The sequence below is a fragment of the Opisthocomus hoazin genome, chromosome 19 (assembly GCF_030867145.1).
Source record: "Opisthocomus hoazin isolate bOpiHoa1 chromosome 19, bOpiHoa1.hap1, whole genome shotgun sequence".
Taxonomy (NCBI): Eukaryota; Metazoa; Chordata; class Aves; order Opisthocomiformes; family Opisthocomidae; genus Opisthocomus; species Opisthocomus hoazin.
Genome location: NC_134432.1, coordinates 7,752,270 through 7,778,833, shown reverse-complemented (window position 1 = coordinate 7,778,833; position 26,564 = coordinate 7,752,270). Strand labels below are relative to the sequence as shown.

General features: G+C 48.9%; 1 protein-coding gene across 4 annotated transcripts in view; it reads right to left on the bottom strand.

Moving 5' to 3' along the window:
- The window catches only part of EHMT1 (euchromatic histone lysine methyltransferase 1), a 126,405-nt gene that overhangs the window by 96,230 nt on the left and 3,611 nt on the right, over positions 1-26,564 (bottom strand). The window contains exons 1-2 of one of the 4 annotated variants that reach the window (XM_075439282.1): positions 9,379-9,437; positions 9,121-9,230 (exon numbers count right to left, since the gene is read on the bottom strand). The exons of 2 other annotated variants lie outside the window; for them this stretch is intronic. The gene's annotated coding sequence lies outside the window, so the exon portion shown is untranslated. Of the gene's footprint in view, positions 1-9,120; positions 9,231-9,378; positions 9,438-26,564 lie in introns of those variants that run through there. One more of the 4 variants, XM_075439286.1, reaches the window with a different exon arrangement.

Here is a 26,564-nt window from a genome sequence, read left to right as displayed (position 1 = left end):
CGGGACCTCACGATGCCTTCAGAGCTGCCATTTCCGGAGCGCCAGCTCATCACAAAGTTGGGTTTTGCCCAACAAAAACCAGTCAGCCCCGACCGCTTCGCAGCCAGGACAGTGGATACAGGTTGTTCCCCAGAAGGCAGGACTAGGAGGGTGCTCCCTGGGGAAGCTGCTCACCAGGAGGAGCGGAACAGGCAGGACAGCACCTACCATCACCTGCTTCTCATCATCTTCGTGTCCACGAGCTCCGGAGGATGAAAGACCAGAGCACACAGTGATACTGCCAGCACTAAACATTCATTTACAGGCTCATCGTTAACGATGGAGATCTGTTAGCCCCTTCAATCCACCTCCTGTGCATATGTAATCTATAAGCTGATGTGCTGGGAGAGGAGAGGAAGGAAAGGCTGTTGATGCTGTGCAACAACCAATCCTAACCACAAGACCAAGAGAAAATACTCTTGAGGAACCAAAAACGATAAACTTTTCATACTTCAGCTAAACAGGGGATACAGAGAAAGGCAGGCCGGACACCCTTAGCCAAAGCAAAACGTTTAATGCGTTGCTATCCTGGCAGGGCACCGGTTCCTTCCCTCCCTGCACAATCCTAGATGATGCAGTGCACCAGGCAACCGATTTCACCAGCAAGCCGGGATTTGTTTTCGCAAGCAGGGATCAGGACGAGATCCAGGAAGGGCAAAAACTCCCGTGGGGAACAGGAGACAAAAGGACAAGATTATCAGTGGAGTGGTGGCGACTAAAAAAATAATTATTAATTTTCAAAAGCAGTATTGTCTCACAGGACTAGTAACAGCCCCCAGCTAACAAACAGAGTTGCTCCTGCAAAGAGCCATCAAAAGATCAGGAGAAAAGGCTATGCCTGTGAAACTCTTCTCATTTGAAAGAGGCCTGTAGGTCACTGCCTAGCACAGCCACTGCCTGGAGCGTGAGGAAGGGGCCTTGCAAGACGCAGCCATTGACACCCACCGTTCCAGTGGAAGTGGCCCCTCCTCTGGGCCAGCTCCCACCGTCTCATCTTCCTTGCCAGAATTTCACAACCTTTGCCGTTTCAAAAGCCCTTCAGGCAACCGCACCAGCAAGCATGGAACTATTTTACACAAGACTCTGCGTGACTGATAAATTCAGGCTTCTCCCTCCACATCACGCATACGTTGCTCACACTGCCCACAGAGCAGGGCCATAACTGCTGTAAATTAGAGCATTCTCACCTACTTCCATGAACTGTATGGGTTTGTACTAGCTGGAAACACAGCTCCATCTGCGATTTAAGTGACTGAGCCCAAAATACCAAAACCAACGGCAGCTTTCGACGGAGAGGAGGTGGCCCCTGAGTGTTCTCTGTCCAGGATAACTTCTTCCACGCTACGCACAATGAGCCAAGCACATCAACAGCAAGAAATAGCAATCCATACCAGCTACAGAATGAACAAAATTGGGAGGTTTTAGGCTGCAGCCTACATCTACTCCCTCCAGACTTCTGAACTGGGAGGAGAGCGAGATCCCTCCTATTAAGAGTAGGAAGAGTGATTTGAAATCAATCTTTGGCAAAATCTAAGTCTGTTGAGAGTCGCGTTAATGAATTCCCCTGGCAGGTTTATGACATTTAACAGAAAGCTAAAAACTGTTGTATGCCTTGCATAGCGGGTGAGACCTGCAGAGGTTGTTCACACACCTGGTTTTATGTTCCCCAAGCTCACTCTAACCAGGAGAAGCTCCCTCCCTCCCTGTGCCAAGGGAGATTTGGGCGGTGAACCACCATCTCACCTGGGTACGGGAGTCTCCTGGAGTTGGATGGTATCAAGATACCTCCATTGCTCTTCTGCTGGAGATGGCAGCACAACATTCTGGCTGTAAATGCACCAGATTAGCACATGTGCTTTTCAGCTAACGGAAATACCCAGGGGCCACGGGTCCTTTGTGTTGAGCCTTCTCCCAGTGGGTCCCTTACAGGATTACTGCAGCAGCCAAGTAAAACAAATTACTATTAGCTGGACCAAGTGCTACGGTAAGATCACGAAAATGAATTAACTCCTACCCTTCTCCCTTCCGTGATGGATTACACTCTGCTCCTCTGGAGCAATTTCACATAAGGGGCGAGGGGAAACATACAACAGATATGAGGAATTCATTGCCATGTGGTTTCTTGTGTTGAAACACAGCACTGAAACTGTCCCCAACGCCTCCGGTCATGCTGCGAGATGAGGAAAGAGCCAGGGCCACATCCAGGTCTGGTGCCAGCACCTTTCCCCAGAATACAGTGGAGATGAGTTCCACCTCCACTGTCCCTGGATGTGCAACGTTTATGGGGATGTGAAGGACTGGGCAACAAACTCCTTTCGTTAACGCGAGACTCTTATTTTTAAACACATTCTGCTGCTTCTCTTCACCCACCCTCAGCGTAATCCCCATTGGAAGCACAGCCATCCCCAGCTCCAAGCTTTTATATATTTCTGACTGTTGGAATAAAGCTGGAAAGCAAACTGGAGGGCAGATTCACCACTCCCCCAACGCTGGTCTAGATCTGGAGCTGTGCCACTGCTTCCACACCGGCTTCACCAGTGCGCCCAGCTAGTCAGGAGCCTTCAGCGCGTAGCCTGGTATAAAAAATAAATGTGTTAGCTGATAAAATATGAAACTCCCTTCCTCAACCAACGCACCCACAAAAGTCTAATTTAGGTCTGAGATTCATCACTGAATATAGCATCACTTTTGAGCCTTTTAAGGAAGCATTCCAGCATTTTCCCAAATTAATCAGGTAACTTTTTCTTCAGCCAGACAAAGTTAAAAATAACGAAGAGACAGGTAGGTGTCAGTGAAAAGCTCTTGCAGGGAAAATCTTGTGCCGTCCCACCTGTAAGGACGCAAGTCCTTGCCCATCTCCAGGCACTGGAATGCAGCAAGGCCACCTTCCCAGCAAACAAACACAAGGAAGCCCAAGGACAACGCTCCCCATTGATGCCGGATAATTTTAGGGCTTCAATTGCAGGCAGTCCATATTGCTAGCAAAATCCTATATGAGACTTCCACTATCTACCACAGCAGGCTTGACCCCATTTTCATAGGCAGAAGCAAAAAAACCCAGCCTCATAATCCTACAGAACACAGAGCAAGTAGCACTCTCTGGGACTACTGGAACATCACCCTATTAAAATACAAACATGTTCCTACAGTAGCTCAATGATTTTAAACATTGACCATCTTTTCATTTAATGTTTTAAGCACTTTGCCTGGCAACTGTCTGAAGGGCAAGTCATTATGGAAATAGGAAGACAATTAATTTTCCTTTATTCTGGAAGAGAGGATTATTGGAATAAATAAAATAATCAGCTTAGACAAGAGCATAATTCACAACTTCTGAAAAACAGAGGACTTTCTTTTATTTTTCTTCCCAAAGAAAAGGTTTTCTTGGATGGAGTTTGCAAGGCCAGTGCAGAAGTTTTGGAGTTAAATAACCTTGGACTGCTAACTCACAAATAACTCCCTCGATGCCATCAGCAGGAGGAAGGCTGTCATTTCAGACACTCTCAGAGTCACTTAGAACACCCCAAAGAAAGATACAAAGACCACCGCCCAATCTCATTTTGTGCAGAGGTAAATCTGAAGCAGCCCCAGTCTGGGTGCAGCCCCGGTCCAAGTGGGAAAGGCGTCACAGGAGGGCGAGCGGCCACAGCACTGGGCGCTGACAACAGCCGGTCACTGCTTTTCAGGGTCCCCTCCCCATCCCAGGCTCTGCCCCCAGTAAATCCACATTGAGTCTGTTGAGATTAATGAATTTATCTGGATTTCAAGCTCTGTAGAAGACACTGGAACTAGTTTCAAAATCAAGCAAGGGAAGGTTATATGCTAACGCTTGCTGATGAATGCAAGGAAGAAGAGAGACTGTCTAATCAATGCCACCATTTGATGCCTGCCTGTAGCACGAGGGGCTCAGCATCATGATTAATACAGTTAAAGGAGTATCTGATACACTGTGACATGCATGTATCCCTACATATAGAAATTAAGATAAAGGCAAGACATTTAACTCCCAAACCCCAGTGGGAGAAGTGACCAACAGGAAAAGGACAGCCTTCAAGTTCATGTTAGCAAGAGATGAAGTTATTATTTACTGAGAAAATTTTGGGATATCTTGGTAAGAACTGTACAGTTATTTCTGAAGGACTCCTCTAATAAGTAGAGTGAGTTATAAAAATAGTATGGAAACTGTGATTCAAGGTTGCTACAGCCTCAAAAAAGAAACAGAGATCATTGATGGAGGCACAGATTCCTGGAACACTATGGACTGTGCAAGTACTAAGAAATCAAATTGATGATCTGGAAAATAAGATGAGATTAAGAATGATCAGGCTAGTGGGGGCTCCTGAAGGAGCAGAAGCGGGAGAAAGCAGACTTTCAGTTTGCAGTGGATTATTAAGGAGCTTAGTGATGAATGATTTCTCCTGCCCGTACCGTGTCCTGGTGAGCCATGTCCCCAGACAGGCCAGCGACAGAGTCCCCTCCCGGGAAGGAGCTCGCTCGTGCATCGAGGAGCTTAAGCCAGCTCATAAACCTGAGCCTGGTTCCAGGACCTGGCACCGTCTCCCTCCACCGTCGTGACACCAGAGGGAAATGCACGGCTCGGAGCTGCTCCCGCTGCCGACTCCAGCAGTGGCTCCACAACTCCGGGCGCAGCCGCGGCGCAGCAGCTGCAGGAAGCACCCCAGAAAGAGCTCCCGCACGTACCGGCTCTCCTGCCCGTCCCGCAGCGAACAGCCATTCCTCCTGTCTGCTGCTCTAGCGGCAAACCACTGCGGCAGCAAGTAGGTCACGGACTAGATGGTGCTTGAAGAATCACCTGCAGTTCATTTCCTCCTCTTTTCCTTTTTTTTTTCAAGAGCCACCAAGTCCCTTCACCACCACCTTCAAAACCAGCCTCCTCCAGCACAGCCCCATCCCTCCTGGCCCGTCCTCTCCTCCTCTGACGGCCATGCTCGCAGCCCTGTCTCCCGCGTTTCTGCTCTCTCCCTGCTCTGTTTAATTCCATCTCTCCCCTGAAGGTGGATGCAGGTCCTTCAAGCAGGATTTTTCTTCCATCTTCCTTTTCACCACAGAACTATATTTTTCCCAGCATAACGTACCGCATTGCATTGCTTCTCTAACGCTCAGAAGCCCAAACGTGCAGCCTCCACGCTGATCAATTCATTAAGCCTCATCCACCACGGGAAGGTAGTTATTCTGCTCATTTCACAGCCAGGTTAAAAAAGACATCTCCTTCCCCTGTGCTCACAACTTCACTTACTAACCCTCAGGGAGAGGGGGGCAGGGAGTCCCCACTTGCCAGCTGCTGCTTGCGGGCTTGCTCCAGTCCCCTCGCAACGCAGGGTCCCACCAGCCTGCCCCGTGGGCTCTGCTGGGGAGATGCCCCGAGGTCCTTCCCCGTTTTCACCCGGGACGTGCGGAAGAGCTGGCAGCGCGGCAGGAGGGCTCGGGACAGCACTGCAAAAGCGCACCGAGCAAGGCTGCAGCAGCAAGCAGCTAGTTCAGGGTGTTAAGGAAGCTGAAACGCAGCCATAAGCTGGATTTCAAAATGGCCAGGAAGGCAAGAGAGGAGGAGATAAAACTTCTCCTCTGAAGTGAGCCTCGGCAAGGCATGAAGGTGGAGAAATGCTGCGCATTACAGAAAACCCTTCCACACGGTGTCACAGCAGGAAGAGGATTCATCACAGTAAATAATTACAAGGCCTGTATCGTAATGTCTGGTTTTAGAGTCATTGCCAATTGACTAAAGGTTGGCTGAAGCAGTTAGAAGGGAGAGAGGCAAAGACAGCAGGCTTTGAAGTGGTCATCATTTGATTATTAAAGACTGGGACTTTGATGCAACGTATTGCCCAGCACAGTAACTTTCTCCTCCCTGCGGCTGCCAGGGTTGTGTAAGCTTTCTTCAGATCCACCTGTAAGATTCAGTTCCATTTTGTTCTTTCTGTTTTGAATACAGTCCTCGGCTGCTATGATACCAAAGAGGTGAGCAAGTCCCAAATTCAGGTTTCAGATCCTCCACTGAACAACGTTATGCTGATGGAGACAAAACTGGCCATACAGGCAGAATTCTTCACAGAAATCTAAAGACAGGAGCCTGCAAACTCAGGCAATGAATCCTCCTGCAAAGCCCGAGTTACCCAGCTCAACAAAAGCACCCAGACGTCCCCTGTGTCACATTCCCCGCACACAGCCCCACCTGCACTGACCCACGGGGCACGCCAGTTAACACCCAGGGCATGTTTTTGGGTGGGACGACAGCTCTGCTCCCCCGGATGACTCCAGCCCAGCCGTTGCCTCCCTGCCGCCAGCCCCGCTCCCTGCAGCCAGCGCAGCAGGACCAGACGCACCGTGCCCTCGGCTGCCGGGGCTCGCAGCAGGCACTGCGCCCGTGCCAGCAGGCTCCGAGCTGCCCAGAGCCAACCCCGGCTTCCCCCCGGCCACACCGCAGGGCCAGGGAGCGAGGTGCCTGCTCCACAGGAACACCCCGGCAGGGATCTGCAGAGCTCCTCCGGCAGAGCCCCACAGCACATCCGCAAACTTTAAACCAAAAAGAAATTAAATTTGGATGTAGCTATTTTTCCATTCAAATTTCTCAGCTCCAGGGCTTGCCGGAGAGGAGCTGAATGTCTTCTCAGCAGAGAAGAGCAGCCCTGCCCAGGAGGGAAGCAGCCCTGGGCTGAGGCTCTCCCAAGAGCTGCTCCAGTCTGGAGACACAAAGTCCCCAGGCCACCAAAGGCTTGGTAAGGCTGAAGCACAGTGCTCCAAGCTAGGGGCTCTCCTCAGCCACTGAAAATAGCTCATTTCCCCCATTTTCCTCTACAACAAGACGAAGAGGAGGGCTTTACTCCTTGGCTTCGAGCCAAAAGGCATGGCATTAAGGGAACAGTGTCACCTTTGTCCTTTTGCTGAGCCTTTCCCCTGTTTCCTGGTGCCAGAGATACCCACCCTGGCACTGGAGACCAACAGAAAAAGTTTAAAGCTGCTTCAAACTATTTTAGGACGAACTCTATTCCCTTTCCCAGTGAGGCTGCAATAAAGAATGAGATGACGGATCCAGGCTCCCTAAAATCACCCACTGCAAAAGGGAAAGACAGTGATGACCTGCTCCGGGGCAGAGCCAGGGACAAGCGCCTCGTGTCAGCGTACTGACCAGTCCTGCAGCCATGGGACCGCCGGGTTCTGTCCTGTTAAAGGAGACCCCACCTCCATCTTTAGGTTAAAGAGGCATTTTTGTTACAGCCTGACCAGAAATAAATTTTAAGGTATATTTTAACTTTCTTGCTTTCACCTTTGCTTTTCAAAAAACTTCAGCCCTTCAACCAAATACACTTTCACCAGAACTCGATGGTTTTCCTCTGAACTGAAAACCCCTTGTCGTGGTGACAGATATGTTGCTGGCATAAGATAAAAATCTGAAATAGAAAACACTCATCCACCACTGAGAAACACGCAACACCGCTGGATCCTGACAGAACCACGGCCCTCCAAGAGGCGAGCCTTTGTTCTCACCATTTCCAAAACAGTATTGTGAAAACAACACCCCTCCCTATATAGCTTTATATTGCTATATCTCTATCATTTTCCTTTACACCCATCAAAATGAAGATATAATTAACCCATCCTCAGTAGAAATTACAATGATTTTGAAACTGCAAGAAACAATCTATTTGCATTTGGTAGCTAATTATTCCCCCTACGCATGCAGCCATCAATGTTCCCTAAAACCATCCACAGAACAGACAATCTGTGCTAGCCAGAGCTTCTGGAAAGGAGGGGAAAAGGAGGGACTAAGCGAAAAACCTCAACATTGGGGTGGCAAAATTTTCTTCAAATAGGCAGCATCTCGAGCTCCGCCAAGTCTGTGACAGAACTGCCCTGCTGAACTCACCCGACAGCACAGCACCCACCTGCGTACCGTATGTAAGCTGACAGCTACCACAGGACAAATCTAGTGGGAGCCCCTGACATTTGCAAAATTATTGAATTATTACTCCTTTCTTCACACCACTCCATATATAACTTCCAAAGTACGAAGCCATTTTCCAACATCACAAACAGATCCTGCTGCCATTGGACATAAATTTAACACCGGGTAACACCAGGACTACTGTCACAGCCATGCAACACACGAATTTTCAGCGGCACAGGCAGAGTTGCATCTATTATTATTCACTCCTCGACGGAGGAAGGGTGTGCCCTTCTTCCACTCGTACACAGTCCTGGAGACTCGCTGAGGAGTGATCTCTAACAACTTGAGCTCGAGGGGAGCGATTTATTCCAGTTAGGTACATAAGACTTAAAAACAATGCCGTTCCCCACCCCCCAACCCCCACCCCCCAAGCCAGGCAAGTTTTGCTGACAGTTCACCTCCATTTCCTCACCAGTCACAAAGATTAGCTAGATGTTTTTAAGAGGTAAAGACACAAGCCGTGGTTAGTGAGCACTGCCTCTCCCAGCTCAAGTGCTGCATTGAAGCAGCCTGAGAAAAATCAAGCCAGCCGGGTATCCCCGCTTGATGTCCTGGGAGCCCCCAGGATGGCCCTCCATTGCCTGCGCTGTGAGTACTTGGAGGAAGCTGCTATAAAGCATCAAGGGCGGTAAATCACATCCTCCTTCACCCATGCTTTCTGGAGGCGAGGAGATGAAACGCTGCTCACCAACTAGGAACTAACCGAGGTTTTCCCTCCTTGAGGATGCACCCGCAAAGCAGCGACTGGGAGCGAAGGAGCTCGCTTTCACCTTGACGCAATCCGTGTGCCTGCAACACTTACCTTGCTGGCAAGGCATTCTCTCCTCAACATGCGAAAAGTGATCATCCTTTAAAGCAAAGCCAAAATATCTCAAAGATTATTTTTCTTCCCCCATCTGACACAGGTTTGCAGCTCCTCAGGCATGGGGAGGAGGGGGAGCAAAATAAAAAAAAGACTATTATTCTGTAGGCAATCAAAGCTAATTCCTTTACACATTTTCTTTCCAACAGAAGCATGATATATCAAGTCCCACTGGGTTCTGATCCCATCTAAACAAGACTACGTGTTTTCAGCTCCCTTCTGGCAACACAGCTCAACGTGCAGCAGGCCTCACCTCGTATAATCATTTAACTCAACACGAAGTCACCCTGGTGCTCTACCCCAGCTCTAGAAAGTCAGCCCGTGCCTCAGTATGGCCTTGCACGGAAATAGGATTACTTTGGCCTGGAGGAAAAAAAGAAACCACAACATGAAGGTCACCCATAAAATCATTACACAGATCCCTCTTCCCCAGCTCTAAGAGAAAAACCTTTATCAAACCCTCAACCTGAAAGTAGAAACACAAGAAGATATGTACATTAATCCCATATACCTCCGTCAATTTTTTTCCTCGTGTCTTTAGAGCAGTTGTTTACTGCAGCCAACTGCAGAGAAATTACAGTAGCTTAACTCTCCAACTCCCTCTAAAGGATTAATCTTCCAGTGAGCATGCTCACGCGAGATCTTTTTTCAGCAGTTGCATCCATTTCATGAAATGAGGGCTGCTGCAGACATGAGGAAATGCCATTTCAGGACTACAGGCAAAGTTAAACAGCCCCCCAAAATAAGGGCTGAGCCCTTCCTAGAGCTCCAGCAAGGATCTCTGCCCAACCTTCTACCTCCAACGAGGTTTAAAGATTTCACGTTCATGTGCCCTTTCAGGAAGGGGGGGGGCTAGTGGCTTCCCTGCGACACACGTTTAAAATGTCTGATCTTGGCTTTTCTCTACAAGCTGGTGGACAGTTCATCCACCGGATCTGAAGTCAAAAATAGCTTCTTCTCGCTGGCAGATTTTTCTTTTGTATCACTTGTTGGCTCATCTCTGCTTTTAAAAAAATCAGGAAGATAATCTGGGGTGCGGGGGGGGGAGGGGAGGAAGAACATTCAAATACAAAGGAACAGCTTTAAAAATCTAGTTCTCAACTCTGCAGCAGAGTGGATGACAGATCCGGAGACACATTTAACTCCACAGATTAAGGACCCATGCAAATGAGGATTTGCTAGTAGACAACAAATCCAGTATCTAAACAAGGCTGTTGAAGTAATCTTGTCCATTCTCTCCTAGACCACTGTAGATTTAACTGCTCTATTTGAGGTATTTCTCCCTCACCCCAAACAGTGCACCTAGAATCAGAGCTTTTCTGGTGAAAAGAAAGCTCCAAAATTAAGGACAAATATTTATACTTTAGAAACAGATTCTTCCATTTTCATCTTCCCATATTACCAGGGTACTGCCGTGCCCCTTTCCATTTATCTATTTTATGTCCCTTTGCTTAATTGCTCTTTGTAGCTGACAGAGATCCAAGCCTCCCCCTCCCCCACGAAAGGCTCTTATTTCAAGTTTTAAACCCTGCTCTGGTCTAGGATGCATAGAGACCAGACCGCAGCCCCGAGCGCTAGGGAAAATCCGGAGCGGGCTACAGCCAAAGGTGTGAGATTGCTTCGCAGCTCCACTCGTCAGACTTCACCCCAGCCATTACACAGATCTAAATATTTATTTAAAATTAAAAAAAAGCGTCTTGAACGCCTTTGATGCCATGAAGCCCCTTTTATGTTTGAAGCCCTACCGGTGAATCCACAAAATAGGCAACATGTCATGATAGTGTTAAATAAGGGCTATGTCTGCTTTTTAAAATGAACGCTCACCATAGCGACAGCCTCCGTAAAGAATGATAAAACGTATGGTGACACTGGATATTTTGTTCTGTTGTCACCTAAATAGAATCACCCACAGAAAGGAAATCTCTGTTACTGTGCATTAAAATAGACGCTTTGTTTTATTTATAAAGCGTTCAAACTGGTTGGTTGGGATGTGTCATAGCGCAGGCTGTTCATCCACCCCTCCCTGCTCTGTCCCTCGGGACCTGACGAAGGATGCCTGCGCTCATCCTGCCCTCACCTCCCACTGATCTCCCACGGTGCTGAGGCTGCTCCCACTTCTGGGAGGAGGGTTTGGAGCCAGGGTGGGATCTGTCCCTGAAAACCCCTGCAAATTAAAATCCCAGACTTTCGAGCCGGCAGATGTGAAAGCCTTGATGCAGGCAGATCATGGCCTCACTTCCTCCTCCATAGCAGGATTACACCCAAACATGAAGTTGGGATATCAGATATGGAGTTATCCTGACCTGTCATTCCCAATTTGGAAACCAGTCATACTCCCCGAGAGCTTAGACTTTGAAGATTGACTGCTATTGATTCTCCTTCAAGCAAACAGCCCAAGTTGGCAATCAGTCAATAATAAGCAATTACTCGACAGCCTCTTATCTCCAGATGCCAGCCCAGACAGCTCGATTCATAGAGGCAGCAGGTCAATAAATCAAAGCTGTTCTCAAATTTGAAAATATAGTCATTTAAAAACCCACCCAGCCTTCACCCTGGTTGAAAAAGCAGCCACGACAGAGATTCCTGCAGAACAGTATGGTGGCATATTACTAATTTACTGAACAGGAGATAGGATGTGATGTGGGTGAAATCCACCTCTGACACTCCTCCTTTCTCATGAGCAGCACGAAAGTTGCAGCTGGATGAAGATGATGAGAAAGACAGGAAGCAAAACCATTCTCCTTCAACCATTATTTGTAGGGAAGAAGCTGAGCGGGGCAGCCTTCCTTAAACGCCCACCGTTCCTGGCTGGCTCACCTTGACCCACCTCGCTGTTTGCTGGGAGCCTCAGAAATACCAATGAAAGCGTGTTTAACAACACCGTGACAGCAACTGATGGCACCTTTCTAATATCCCTACTGTGACCTCTGCACCCTGGGTATTCAATTAATCATTTCATCCTAGGAAATGCACTTATTTGCTCTTTCATGGACTAAACACGATACAAGTCTGTGAGCCAAAGGCTCCTCTTCTGCATTTCAGCGTGACCCACAGGCGATGCTGTTGCATCCAGTGGTGCCAACACAGTGCAACAGAGAACAAAAATCAGCCCTGCCGAAAACTCATGTGGGCATTTTATGCCACCAGTGCCCTTTAAAGACTCATTTGTATGAAAAGAGCTAAGAATTGCCTCTATAATTTGCAGACCACGCAGCTGCAATATGAGCCTGGTGCAACAGCAACCTTCTATCTAGTACTGCAGAACCCAGGAACTCCGGTACCTTCACTGTTTATCCATGGGTTCTTGCCTAGGTCATGGAAACAGCCTAAAAGTACCAAAAGAACAGAGCAATACCTAATGAACAGTTCTCTTCTGCTGCTGGAGGAGGTAGGTGACCTACAGGACGCTGTATCCTCCACATCAGGTGTTACCCACTGGCACAGGAGAAGGTGCACAAGGTCTGCACCAACAAGCTGCACAAGCACAGTAAATCCAAGACCCTTAGAGCCCCTGAAGCTTTCTACTCATGCTGCAGAAGTGTCCTAGATTCATCAACCTCAGGTTGGCTCCACCACCATACTGCAGTGTAGCTGTGACCCCATCTCGGCAGGCTGCCAGGGGTCTAACAATGCCAAATACCCAAGAGAAGGCAGCAGCATGACTTGGGAATGTCCTGCCAGCAGCTCCGAAAGAACGTAACGTGGAGGCTTCTTGCTTCATTTGACATGACCACTGGTCCCAGGAAGGAACTTGTTTGTATAATAATGACCAAATCTTGCAGACTGAGCATCTCCAATCACGCTAGCTTGAAAAAAACAAGATTTTGAGCCCAGTATTTGAACAGAAAGGGGTGACCCACTGGAAGCAGGATCAACCCCATGGCTGGTACTCACTCTTCACGCTCCGTTTGCCACAAAGTGCAGGCATCTGAGGGCATGGCCTGAATGTCCTCAGTCTTCAACTCCTTTCCAAGTTCTGTGAGGGAAGCTCAGGTAACAGACAGCAGATAATGAATTCCTTCAGTTGTACTCGCCAGTTGGGTCAGACATCTTGCGGAGGAGCCTACTGAGGTTTTCACCTTTAGCTACAGTGCACCTGGTTCCTCGTTTCATCAGCGGCTGGGACAGCAGGAAGCTGTGGGAATGCATGCCCAAAATCTGAAAAGGATTTCTCCTCCTCTTACCCACAGAGCATCTACAGGTGGCTTTTACTCTGTCAGTCTAGTCTGCAACATCATGGCAAAGCATGGAAGAGCACTCAGGAGAAAAAAACGGTGTCAACGCGTAATACCGTATCACTATCACCATTTATAGTAAAGCCGCAAAACGCCAAACCAGCTGACAGGATCCCACAAACCGCACTGCAGAGCAACAGCGGGCTCCTGAGTTTTGCAGCCTACCAGAATTATTTTCACACAATACCTGCAATTTTCTGGTATAAAATACAGTGCCCTTTTCTCTCCCCCTCCAAATGTACCAACGAACGGCAGGTCAGCACACCCAGGCTGTAAGGACAGTCCAGTGGTATCACAGCTCTAAAGAGGAGCCTGCAAAACTGCTGCAGTTGCTGACCACCGAAACAGTTATTTATCTCCCCACAAAGGAAAGCAGCCATGCTGCCTGCTATTGGCCTGGCTTCGATGGATACACGGCCTCAGTCCAACCTGCATTGTTGCAGGGAAGTAATACAGCCATGTTACAAACCACAAATGCGGCAGTAACTCAAGACTATTTCTCATCTTTTATGGTGAAAAGAATGCCAGCTGCAAGACGACGAGATATCACAACCTGCCATTCATCCTTCCCATCTCAAGGCGTGACCATTTCATGCCAAAGCTGGTGATGGCCTCTTGAGCTCTGCATCCTTCTTTTAAACCGTAGCGTTATGTTAGCACCAGGATCCCGCGGCTTTGGGTCTGAAAGCATGGCTAGAGCAGCAAATGGTAGAAACTGGAGAAGAGAACAAAACAGCTCCATGGCCCCAATGAGGATGTTATCAAGGAGATAGCAAGCATGTAAAATGGGACTAAGACATCTCTCTCAGAGCAAGGAACAGTACCGGAGCAGTATCTCCAACACTTTTGGTGGGCAGAATGATAATTTAGGAAGCCCATCAGCTCAGTAAGAAATTACGGCAGCTCAGCCCCATGTCTGCTTCCTTTCAGGGGCTCCATGACTGACCAAGACATTGCTCCTCTTCATGATCCGTTATTTCATGCCCAGCATGAACATGTCATTGCAGTCCGAGACCTCACGGCTGACTTTGGCGCAGAGAGGCAGGAATTAGGGACAGACTCATCTGTAAAGGCGAAGTGAAACCTTGCTTGCATGCCTAGCAGGTTGCCTTTGCAGGAGGAGACCCAGTCAGAGTACGTCTCACTGGACAAACCCCGTTCATGTTAATCCAGAAGGTCATTGGGCAGGGTAGACAGAATTAATCTCTTCATGGGGTCTCACTGTATTCTGGACACCTTTCAGGGCTTATCAGAGTATCCCACATGGTTGCAACAAATATGGATGCTTTAGGAAATAATCCTCAAAGCAGACTGATTCAGGGACTTTCCCAGCTCCTTCAGCATGGAGACCCTACACTGGAGACGTGTGCACACTGCCCTAACTGCAAATGTTACCCACTGCAGTGTGGGGAGGGGGAGGATAGGAAACAGGCTTCTGTGTGATTGCAGCCCACTGTCAAAATCAATCCGTGGCAGTTTGCGTTTGCTGCATCACTCTGTCTGCAGCACCAGTTTTGATACTGAACTTTGGAAGAGCTCAGAAGATCCCCGTACTTCACACGCACATGGATTCGTTTTGCCCCATGCTGGTTGCAATGACCCGATTAACTCAATTTGTCTCTCAAGAGAAACAGACACTGTTTAAGGGGGTCCTATTTCATTTAGCAGAAACTGTCCCTCTGTGCCAGCTCGTCCTATCACCTACACCAGTGGCTTTCAACCTTTGGTCTGCCTACTGCTTCCAGAAGGCTCTGAGAGGTAGCTAAGAAAGGCAAGCTGCTTGCGGTAGTCACAGTTGCTATACAGACATTTACACCCTACTGGCATGGATTAAAACCACTCAAACTAAGCAGAAGTAACAGAGAGGAAGTCCTAGAGGCATCTGGCTTTATACATGAAAGCCAAAAAAACAAAAAAAATTTTTTTCAAAGCTTAAGCAAATGGCTTAGTGAAGCTGACAAAGACAAAAATTCTCATGGTGGCTCATGAAAATGAGTATGATGGCTGGCAAAGGCAGTACCAGCTTCAAGGAAGGAAGGCTCAAAGCCTGGCTCCGAGCTGGCCTCACCTCCAGTTTGGAACACCTGTACAGATTACAAACCAAGCAGTGAAGAGGATGAACATTATTTCTCCATCTTCTGGATTAAAATTCAAAGGTGGACAAGTTACCTGAACTGCTGAGGATCACAGTCCCGAGACACTGCCTTGCTGTGGGAACAGATGGCCAAGCCCCAGGCTCCCCAGCCCACCGTAACGCACGGTGAGAATCCACCCCTCCGGAAAACTGAAGGGGTTTGCTGCAGCGTAATCCACAGGCCCTGATAGCACAAGGCTGTGACTGTGGCCTTCCCAAACAGGCAGGTACCAACGCTGAGATGCCTCCCAGTGTGCCTGCTCACAGCTCTGGGAGAACCATCGCCTCCTCCACGCTCTGAGCCTTCCTCTGTTTTGCTCAACAACATACCTTTCACACAGCATGCGAAGCAAACGAGCAGGGGGAGATGGTCCAGCCTCACCTCGACTGGCATCTACGTTCCAGCTTTTTGTTTACATGTTTCCAAAATAATTTGTTCCTCACTTGACCCATTAACAAAAAAAGAAAAAAAAAAAAAAGAAAACCCCAAACACAGAGAAATACAAGCACACGGAAGCACAAACACTGAAATAGTATAATGTAAAAAACAGTGAATAAATTCAAGGACCTGATTACTGGTCCATCCACAATTTTTGCATCTTTTTAGCTATCCCTGATAGAGGCATCCTTTATAGCATGATAGTTCTGTTGAGACCATTCAAAGCACATTCAAAGTTATACCAACACAAACGTGCTTCCATCAACATTATGTGCAGCACAGCCACACTTACACCAGGGCACATGTGCTCATACTGACATGGCTAAGCCCTGTGTCTGCACACGATGTAGCTATACCAATACAGGAGTGCTAACTTTAACTGCATTAATTGGCATTTGTTGAGGTTTAGTCTGCATATGCTAAGAGCTGTACATAAATGACCTCTCACAGTACAGCCTTCATTAACAGTCACAGCTTTCAACATGCAAAGGAACTGCCAGGATCATCCTGTCGACAGTAATTTCTACAAATCCAACAGCTCATGGCTGAAAACCTGCAACTGCCGTCCAAAACACCGCACCATCACCTCCTGCTCGCTGGCCCCTCTGCTCCGCTGAGCAGGGCCGTGACGGGGGCACCTCTGCAGGAGCCCTTAGCCACGAGGTCTCTATGCCATGGGAGTAGCTTGCTTCGCTCCAGAGGGTTTACTTTGCCAGCAAAACTGCACCCACACTCAGCCAGCAGCAGACACCTGCACAGCCTTACCAAGGACGCGTTCCTAGATGGAGGCATGGCTCACACCTACCCACACACCCAGCGCTTCGATGAGCAGCCCCACAGCCAAAGCGCAGCCAGCATCCGAGCCGTTACGTCACCGAGGAACAGCTCTCCCTGTAACGCTGAATACTGCGGCGGATTAGTAATTATTACTCAGATGTGTAAATGTTTGCAAGATCAAAACCTACCTGTCTGGCCACATTATGCAATTACATAGCAGAGCACTCAGCAGCACACGTCGCGCTCCTTCTGCCTGGTTTGGATCTGCAATGCACCATCACAAGAGGCACCACGGGCTCATTCCCACATCAAGCTGCATTCCTGTAAATACCCTATGCCACGGGCAGACCCCTTGGCAAGCTCATGGGGGGCTGTCAGGACAGGAAAGGGTGTTTATCTGATTTTGGGCACCACATCCCTGGAGTTGCTGTCACATAAGCAACTCCTAGGATCTAGTAGAAAAGAGAGAGATTTTAACTAATCCTCCCATACGCTGCCCAGCCCAGAAGGCAGCAAGGCGATACAGCATTCTCGTGTCAGGAGAGACAGGCGTCCAACCCCAAGCATTCTACGAGTCTCTGATTAACGCCACAGTGCAGCTGGTGAGTTAAGGGGAGGAGACACATCACCAAGATAATGGCAGCGTCTGCGTGAAGATTAGCTCTAAAACTAAGCTTGGGAAAACAGCCCCTGAATTCATGTGGAGAGTAAGAAAAATTTTGATTCAAATACTCCTGTGGAAAGAAATGGGGAAATGCCTGGATTCCTGGCAGTTCACTTGCAGAGGTGGCCTACGGCTACCAGTCCCCAGACAGCAATGCTGAAGGAGCAGTATGTTGAGACACGCGGGGCTGAAAAACCAATGAAGAGGTAACGTAGTCTGGCAGAGGCAGGAAACCCTTTCCTCCCGCCTCTACCTCCTCTGGCGACGTACCGCACAGGGGAATTTACAGTTAGCAGAAACCGTAGCCTACATTGGCCAAAACTTCACAAAGCTGTGATAACAGAGCGCAAAAACAATACTGGTTGATTTCCCTTCCATGGAATTTAACTTCTAGTACTCAGTATAACACCCTCCTTCCCACTCTTGTGCCCAGAGCTAAACAAGGCAGATCCACCAGAGAGTGAGGTTTAAGTAGGGTTTAAGATATGCCCTGAACTTCTGATGGCAGGACACGAAGGAGCAGATCCTACCCAGGCTGAGCAAGAGACTGTAACCGCACGGTTTTGTCACGCACAGAATGAAAGAAAGCATTGTGAATTCATGCCAAAATATTAAAGGGTTCTTCCTCTTTCAAAAAAAAACTATTCAATGGCTGAATCAACCAGCAGACCAGAGCTTTTCCCAGGGCTTTTGCAAGGTCAGATGCAGCCGCAGCCAGACCGTGGCTGGGAGGAACCGGCACCGGTGCTCCCGGGCTGCGTGGCCGTGACACAGCCCGGCAGAGGATGCTGATGGGGGGCTCCAGCCCTCCGAGCCCCCTCTCTGCTTTCCCCTCCCCCTTACCCGCGCTGTGAAACTGGGCCTGAACCTCCAGCTGCAACTGCCACACTCTTGCAAACCACATAAAAAAAGCCAGCTGTAAACAAACAAATGGGAACGTTCACCAAAGTGACACTTTTCTGCCCAGCGTTTTGCTTTAGAAAAGTCAGCGACAGGTTGTCAAAGTAGATTTGTTTATTAAAAATGGATCTTTCTTAGCAAGGGGCACAGAATGACCATACAGTAGATGCCATAATTACACAGGTTTGTTAATAATTGCATAGGCTGGAACGGAATACATTAGCCTAATTTAAGAATGGAATAAGAGAACATGTGAAAGATTACAGGTCACTTGTTGAAGATGAAGTCCAACGATGCTACCAGAAGTGTAAAGAAGAGGGGCTGGACACTTGGACTTGTACTGGCTTTGATCACAAATAGTTCATATGTTACAAAGTGCTTCTAGAACAAGTTTTCTGTTGCTCTTAATCAGGTCCACCCATGACCTCAAGGAATGAAGCCAGAAACCAGAGCACATGAACTAGAGCATGTAACTTGCCATCTCTTACCCGGTGAAGATAACCTGTACATTCAAAAATTAACATTCTGCATTTCCACAACACTTCCAGTTAAACACTTTTAACATCAAGTCAAGCCTTACAATTTTGTCGAAATACTACCTCTTCGGTAGTATTCGGTAGATGCGGAAAAACATCGCAGGCAGCAAAGCATCAACCCAACTGCCCCAGAGCCAAAGCCTGCCGAGCAGCACAGGCTGCAGAACCCGTGTTCAGCCAGGACACTGCGGGGTGGGAGCCTCTGCTCATCCCAGGGGACACTGCCCACATGCGTCAGGATGAAGAGGCCACCTCGCAGACCTCACAAGAGAGCAACCCATACAGATCCACATGCCTAGTCTCAGCAGACTCAGGCGACTCCAAAACACACGGATCCCAAACTGGTTTGAAACAGCCAGTTTGGAGACGACCGCGCAGCCCTTCCCCTGCAGATACGCTGGCACCGGCAGCGCCAGCTGCACCTTTAAGGTGCGCAGGCTGCTGACAGCAAGGACACCGCATTTGCAGTAGACAAAGCACCCCAATGGCGATGCCAGGCCAATTAGCAGAATTTCAATTCATTGGCCATTAACAAGGCTACGAAGTCGTCTTGGGCACCACGGCTTTTCAGCAAGGACAAATTCTAAATCTCCTGATCAGACTCCGCCAACCAGGCTTGCTTGGACAGTTCTTTAACTCCTTTTGTTTAAATTGCTGACTGCCCCATTGCTTGGATACACTGCAAACAAGCCGCTCTCACTGAAGCTGATGGCAAAGCCCTCCCCGATTCCTGTGTTTTTGAATCAGGTCCCAAGACTCTTTTGAATGTAATACTCTAGTCTATGTAATCTTCTGTCTTATGGAGGGTCAATGCTGCAAACTCTCCTTGCACTTAAGTCCTATTATCTGGCTGCATTAATTCTGCATACAGGGCATTTACAGGTCCTTAGCTCTCCGCCCATACAGCTCCACATTCACCAGCCCCAGTCAGTCCTGAAGCCAGGCATCTGCTAAGTAAGAGGAGGAAAAAAGAAAACAAAACCCAGAGATGTACCTTACATCAATATTCATCTGCACAGTCAGTTTTTCCAATACTCTCATTCTGCACATGGCACAACACACACTTCAGAAACTCTGGGAAACAAGCAGGTTACGTTCTGTGCTTGCAAAGCACCATCTATCCTTACAGGGCAATAAAAATTAGCTTAATTAATAACACATCAGCAAGAAAATGTTAACGAGCACCCAGCAGGGAAAAGGACTGTTGTCTAATCTCCTTGTGTGGACTCCTTGCTTTGGCAGCAATCAGCAACTGCATCAGCATTCCGGTCCCAGGGCAAGCTACGGTACCCGACTTGTCCAGGGCACGCATGCAGGGACCATGGGGCCTCGTGTCACCACTGACATTTCTCTTTAAAAGCAGACACTGTTGCATCAGGAGCGGCTCTTGGCAACTCCACGCCAACTTCCACTTGTGGAGTTTTTGTCATTTAAAGCAGAATTTAGAATATGCCTGGGCATCCAATGTATAAATACACACAGACCACGGGGCCTCCTGCAATTGTCTCTTCGGCCACATCTGCAAAATATACGGCTCTGGCGACAGAGCCCACATCAGCTTCAAGCTGCTGACACAACCCTGCTGCCAGATGACGAGCACCTTGCGGGGAACCGTACCAAACCTCCCTGCTCCGGGGAGCTCACCGAGAGCATCCAAGCCAATCCCTCGGGGCCTGCCTGCGCTCACTGAGCAAAGCAGCACCGTGGGCTCAAACCGCCGAGCTGCCACGTGTCTCGGCCAGGTGCATTTCAAGGCAGGTAATGGAAATCCCCTCTCCCGGCTGTTTTTCCTCCGTGCTGCCTCCCCATTGCAGGAGGCTGTTTTGGCAGGAGCCGGCACCCCACGGGCGAGAGCCTGGGGCTCGCAGCTCTGCCACTGGAGCGCATCCACACTGGCACCCGGCCGCGGCGCGTGCTCGGCAGGGACCGGTGCCGGTGCCGATGCGGAGGTGGTTTCGTGCAGCCAGTGGAGGAGCTGCCGTCCCGGCCTTTCATCAGAAGCGTGGCTGGAAACAAAGGCCCTGTGAAGTAAGGCAAGTTGGCTGGTAAAGCTTCCTAGCCCTGGCCAAGCCTCAGACCTGACAAATCACCCTCACTCCTCATCACCTCCTGACCTCCTCCGCAGCCAGGCAGCCTCTGGGATCACACCGGGACCTGCACTGGAGCCCAGACGCTGGCTGGGGGCGAGAAGGATCGTTGTGTCCTAAGTCATTGCTGACAGCAGCCTCGAGCCACAGCTCCAGGACAAACAGCAACCACAGAAATACACCGCGCATCTCTAACTGCGTAAGGCACCAGCATTTGCATCCACAGCGGTAGGCAGAATCTTAGTCTGCTGTCATGCAGGGGCAGAAGGTAAATTATGTCTATAAAACAGCCTCCATGAGGATGGTCTAGAGGCGTGGATTTCAGAAGACATCAAACCAATCAGTTTTTAACCAAAGCCATAAATGATTAAGACCAATGTGCTATCAACATAAAGCTGCAGGAGAAAAGGTGCTGAACTCTTAGAAACCCAGGAGCATAACAGTATCACCAGCACGAAGGGTACTTTCAATAGGGAAGGAGACCATAAAACTCACAGACAAAGAAATCACAAAAATGTGGGAGCTAGGCATGGAGTACACTGTGTGTGACAGACACCTGGTCTAAATCTTAAACAAGATGGGAAATACAATTTGCAGTGACTGGAAAACAAAGTGGAAAAAAAACCAAGACAGAATATGATCCCCCCTCGCTGGCCTGTTCAAACGATGCAACCCGGAGGCTGTGCTAACCTCTCCCCGTCGTGAATTCTCAACAGGCAAAGCAGACAAATCTTGAGCAAATGTGCTCAGTAGCAGTTTGTTTGCTCACTGGTGGCGTCTCCCTGCTACAGGGGGAAGTTGATTAAAAGACAGCATGGCTCTTCACCTCGCCTCTCCACACACGCTCTGAAAGCTACAGGATCTGGCACTACAGCAAGAGTAAATATTACATCTCATCTGAAGGCCATCTTTAAAGGAACACTCACTGTTCCTCCTCAAAGCATGGCCAAAAAGGTTAAATATTCCAGATGATGTCTCCAGGTCCTATAGGACACCTGCTTACAAACAATCATATTTGCATATTAAAGAGGCATTAAAGCACCAATTTGAAACAATGCATCCTTAGCGGTACTAAAAGATACCCTTCCTAATCCAAAGCAGCACGGGATTTCAAATGCATGAAATTCACGGATCCTCAACATCAAATCTCAGAGTTGACAAAAGCTATTACAAACAAGTCGGCAATTAAAAACACCTAATGTCTTGGTTACCAGGTCAGCAGTGGTGCTTTCTGCAAAGCCTTCTGGGTGTTGATTTAATCTATCAAATATTAATAATGCTCCTCAATTGATAAAATATTTAGATTCATGCTTTATGTTCTCATAATCTGGAGGTTTATGTTCAAGTTTGCAGGCCAACAGGATACTAGATGGACTCCTATAAACCAGCTCGCAGCCTGACTGTTCATGTTTTCATCTCCCACACAGAGATGCTCTCTTCTTTACGCTGACAAAACCACATTTGACAGGGTGTAAATTTGCTACCTACCCCCTTGGACGTAAGAAATGCATCAAAAACTACGTTAATTTCTCAGCTCCCGAAAATGCAACTGACTTCAGCGCCCATCTCCTATTCAGTGCGGGTCCCGATGTCCCCCAAGCCTCCCGCCCGCCCTGTGGAGCCCAGACGCGGCTGGCGATGGCCGCGCAGGGCGTGCGGAGCTGCCAGGAGCCGCACAGCGCTGCCAGCCCCTGGCGCCTTCCCACAGGGGCCTTCCACACGCCGACAGCAACACTCACGGGGAATGAACTTCAGTCAAGGGCAGCATAAGAACGCGCCTTGGGTAACGCCCCAGGAACTGAGATAATCAAGAGAGGGTAAATTCAACTGCAGGGGAGAAATAGTAAAAAATATACACGGCTTTGCAGCCCAGCTGCTCACACCTGGGCTGAGCTAACGCAGCATCAGAAACTTCAGTCAGTCTGGAGGTCGGGCACGGCTTTGCAGTCGAAGGCCTTTGGGCGTTTGCATTCACTAGACACCGACGAACGTCACGTTTCAGTAACTGCCTCCCGATACTGCGACAGGCGTACTTTCAATTCCCAAATCAACAGCTGGATGAAGCATGTAATTTTGAAACCCATTAATCCTTTCTGAGTCTTCTACCACGTGCATGTTTAATTTCCCACTTCTGGAAACAATATTACGTTTTTTGAGAGAACCTGACTACAGCTTCTGAATGCTCTGGGTCAGCAGTACCAAACATCTCCCATTACCACTGAAGTTGGATAAAACATTTGGGTAATTTGCCTTCTGGCTTTGAGCCTCTGGGAGAAATTACCTATTAAAACTTCCTCTGAAACTGCAAGGACTGAGAGATGTGTGACTGGAGAGGAAGAAGGTGGCTGAGATTCTCAAGAATCCAGGAGCTCATGCTTAAAAAGGAAAGGGGGCAGGGGAAGGAGGCGGGGAAAAGGTATTTCACAGCACTTGGGCTGTATTAAAATGCATCAGCAGGTCACGGCCAATAGTCCTGGGGGGACCAGGACTCCCTTTGGCCAGCTAACGTGCTAAAATATATCTGTCCACATCTACTCTCGAGTGCTAAAATTAATTAAAAATCTGAAATAGCACTCTGAACAACCCACAGAATTTTTCTCTTGACCTAACCAAGGCCAAAGCACAGCGTATTTCAGTCTGGACGCCTGGACTGCAATTCCCTCTCCACGGAGGTGCCCGTGCCCTCGCGCCGTGTTCCCTTCGGCTCCCCAGGTGGCTCAAGCCGTCAGACTCATCCTGGCTGCCCCCCGTTCCCAGAAGGACTAAGAACACGTTCCTCTTCTTTTTAGGAACGAGACAAGCACAAGCAGGCACATTTCTCTGCAGCATCACAAGGTGCCTGGACTTGGCTCAAACGCTTTGCCCCAAATCAGAGGTAACGGGCCTGCTGCGTAGTCTTTGGGCACCACTGTTATCTCCACTCACCCCAGTTTGCTCAGTTGCCCAGTTCTCTGCTGTTAGCTTTGAATGCTGTAGCCACGGCAAGCTGACAACCATCTCCTGGGTCATGTACTGGCCTAGCTGACCCAAGAAGCGATAATCGCTTTGGTTATTTTTATCCCTGTTTGCATAATTTTACATTTCCGTGTCACAAATGGGGTAAGTCACTTACCTGGCTTTATTTTGAGTTTATCCATGTCAGCCCGGTTACCGCGCTCCGTCCTCCCTCCCTCCCCAGCTGCGTCACCTGCAAATTTCCTCCCTCCCCCGCGTGCTGTCTCTGCAGGGTGATTAGCTGTACGCAAACAGAAGTGGACCTCAATTTTCTGCTCTACCAGTCCATCCCACTCACCGTCTCCCTGTCCTAAACTGACACTGCTCACCGCTGGCCTCAAGACCTCTCCCTTGAGAAGGAGATATGACACCAAAAAGGATGGATTTAATATTTAATAGCCCACCTCCATCCCCAAACCAGTCCCTTGTACGCACAAGTAGCTCAGCCCTACACCGTGTCGGCTCACCTTGCTCAGCAGCTGTCTGCAGTTTATGTCAGGCAGCGTGTTGGAACGGTGACTCCTCTGTGGAGCCAAACTATCTGAAACGTAAACTCGGGCAAAATGAGCTGGTACGGAGGCAGACGACAAGACAACAGCGGGGATCAGGCTGGGCATGAAGGAAACAGGAATCCCCGCGGAAGAACGTTTCCTACTTGAAAAGACGATACGCTGGATGTCCTCGATACTTTGTCTCTGCTAGAAACTTTTTATTAAAAGCAGGAAAGCCTTTCTATTTTAGACGCAGCAGTACCAGCATCAAGTGCTTTTATAAGTACAGTTTATTCTGGGTTTACACGGGTTTCACAGAGCTTGGCAGCCAAGCTAAGCCAGCAGGGCTACAGCAAACTCTTCCACTCCCTGTCCAATTTACTTCACCCCTTCAACCAGCCACCGGCCATCCCCGGCGGGATGTGCCTGCCCACGCACTGAGGATGGACCCACACGACTTCTCGCCGATCCACCTGAGACCCAGACAGCTAGGTGAGCCTTGCAGTGGTGACCTTTGGCTTCCACGACAGCCAAGGAGGGAGAAATCTCCAGCAAAAGGTGTCTTGAGGCACTTGAACAGAACCCTTGAACCTCTCTGTCCTGCATAAAACATAACCCTCCTTCACCTCCTCCTTTTCTGCGACCCAGTGACCCAAACCACAGGCACCGGCTGTGCCTCTGCTTCAAGCACTTTGCTAGGAAAAAGCAAGAGGAACCCAGTCTGCTGCCATGCCCCCCACAGCCCCGCTTCTGGAGCAGACAGGCCTCATAGGCAGCATTGCCCCAGCTTCACGAGGGGAAGAGACAGACCACCAAACGTCAGCCAAACTGATACAGAGCAAGGCCCCAGATCAGCGTTTCATCCGCAGCGCAGCAGCATCAGTCCCTAATCATCTCGCTATCAGCTGCTCTCGTGCACTTCTGGCAGTGGGATACCCCAAGGTGCCGGTACCTGACTCTGCTAGCGGCAGGGAACTGCTGAGGGATGCTAATGCCTCCGTCAGCTGGCACGGCTGCCTGCAAGGTGAGTGCCCATCCAGCTCTGTCTGCCAGCACAGCGCCCATCAGCTCCCTCTGCGGAAGAGCTGTTTGTTTGTTTTTCTTGTTGTTGCTGGGGTTTTTGCTGGTAATTGCATCTCTACCAGGACTTCTGCTGACACAGCTACGGTGGAGGGGAGAGCAATTTCTTTGCATTTGTAGACAGATAACTAAGTCGGCAAAACTTCTCAAATGTAGACCAAGCCTCTGCTTTGGAAAGCAAAAAACAAGCTACCCTGGTCTAAAATCACCACTGAACTAATACAGCTACGTCCACAGCAGGGACTTTCATCAGTATCAATATTTCAGCAAGGAAAAATGACAAATCGTCCTTTCCAGCCAGCATAATTATATTGGAAGAGCTCTTTTTAAAGTATAAACCAGGCCTTTGATTCTGCCTTGACTGACAAAATGGTCTTCGGATGCTTTCTTCAGTCACGTTGGCTCAGCCACATTAGCTTAACACAACTGAAGGGCACTTTAAAGGCTTTCTTATAACTTCGGAAGTCATATTTGCCCATTCTGCTACTATTTAAAGTTTGTCTATGTGGAAGAAAAGGATGAGCTCCCAAACAGCCTTTGTCAGCCCATAGCTTGCTCAGCACGCGAGAGTTCATGTTCAGAAAGTAAATGTTAGCATCCATTTCACATGGGGGAAAATTTTGTCACCAGCAGGGCAGTGTGAAACTTTAACAAGTCAATAAAGTAACCCTTGTGCAAAAGCCCCAAACAAAGTTACGGACTCTCTTTACTACGCGTTTAGTATCAGCGAGTGGAAAAACCACCTTTCTTTATACAAAGATGCAGCTAAAATGTTGCAAACTGTGTTAAGGCTGGTAGCCCAGAAGAAACCTAACACAACAACTGGAAACGCACATCTTTTTCCTGTGTTCACACCAGCGTGGTACCAACATACCTCACTGCACTAAGCAGGCTGAGGAAAGCAGCTGTCCTGCAGCCACCGAAACGCGCAGGCTTCCAAGCAGCTCGCAAAGGAGGGAAGATGACGGGGTTTAAAATGCACCAAGTTTTCCTGATGTAGCTTACTGAAAGAGACTCCATATCAAAAGCAACAGCCCTGGGAAAGCAAAGCCCTCTCCTCACTCGCGACACCAGCTGGCAGGAGTAAATGAGAGAGGAGGAAGGGCAGGGCAGGCCTGAAAGACGCACTGGATTTCGCATCACCTGCAAAACAGAAAGCGGGAAGCTGAAGAAATCATCTACATGCTCGCTGCTCATTAGGTCCTGGCTTTTCCTATTATCACTCCTGCACTCGTGGCCTATTACAGCAACCTCCTTCCAGCCAGGGACCCGTGAATAGGAAGCGCTTTGACACGAGCAAGTGTTGCCCCTTAATCCGGCAGGGAGTTCATTGAGCAGGCGGAGGGCTGCCCACAGAGCT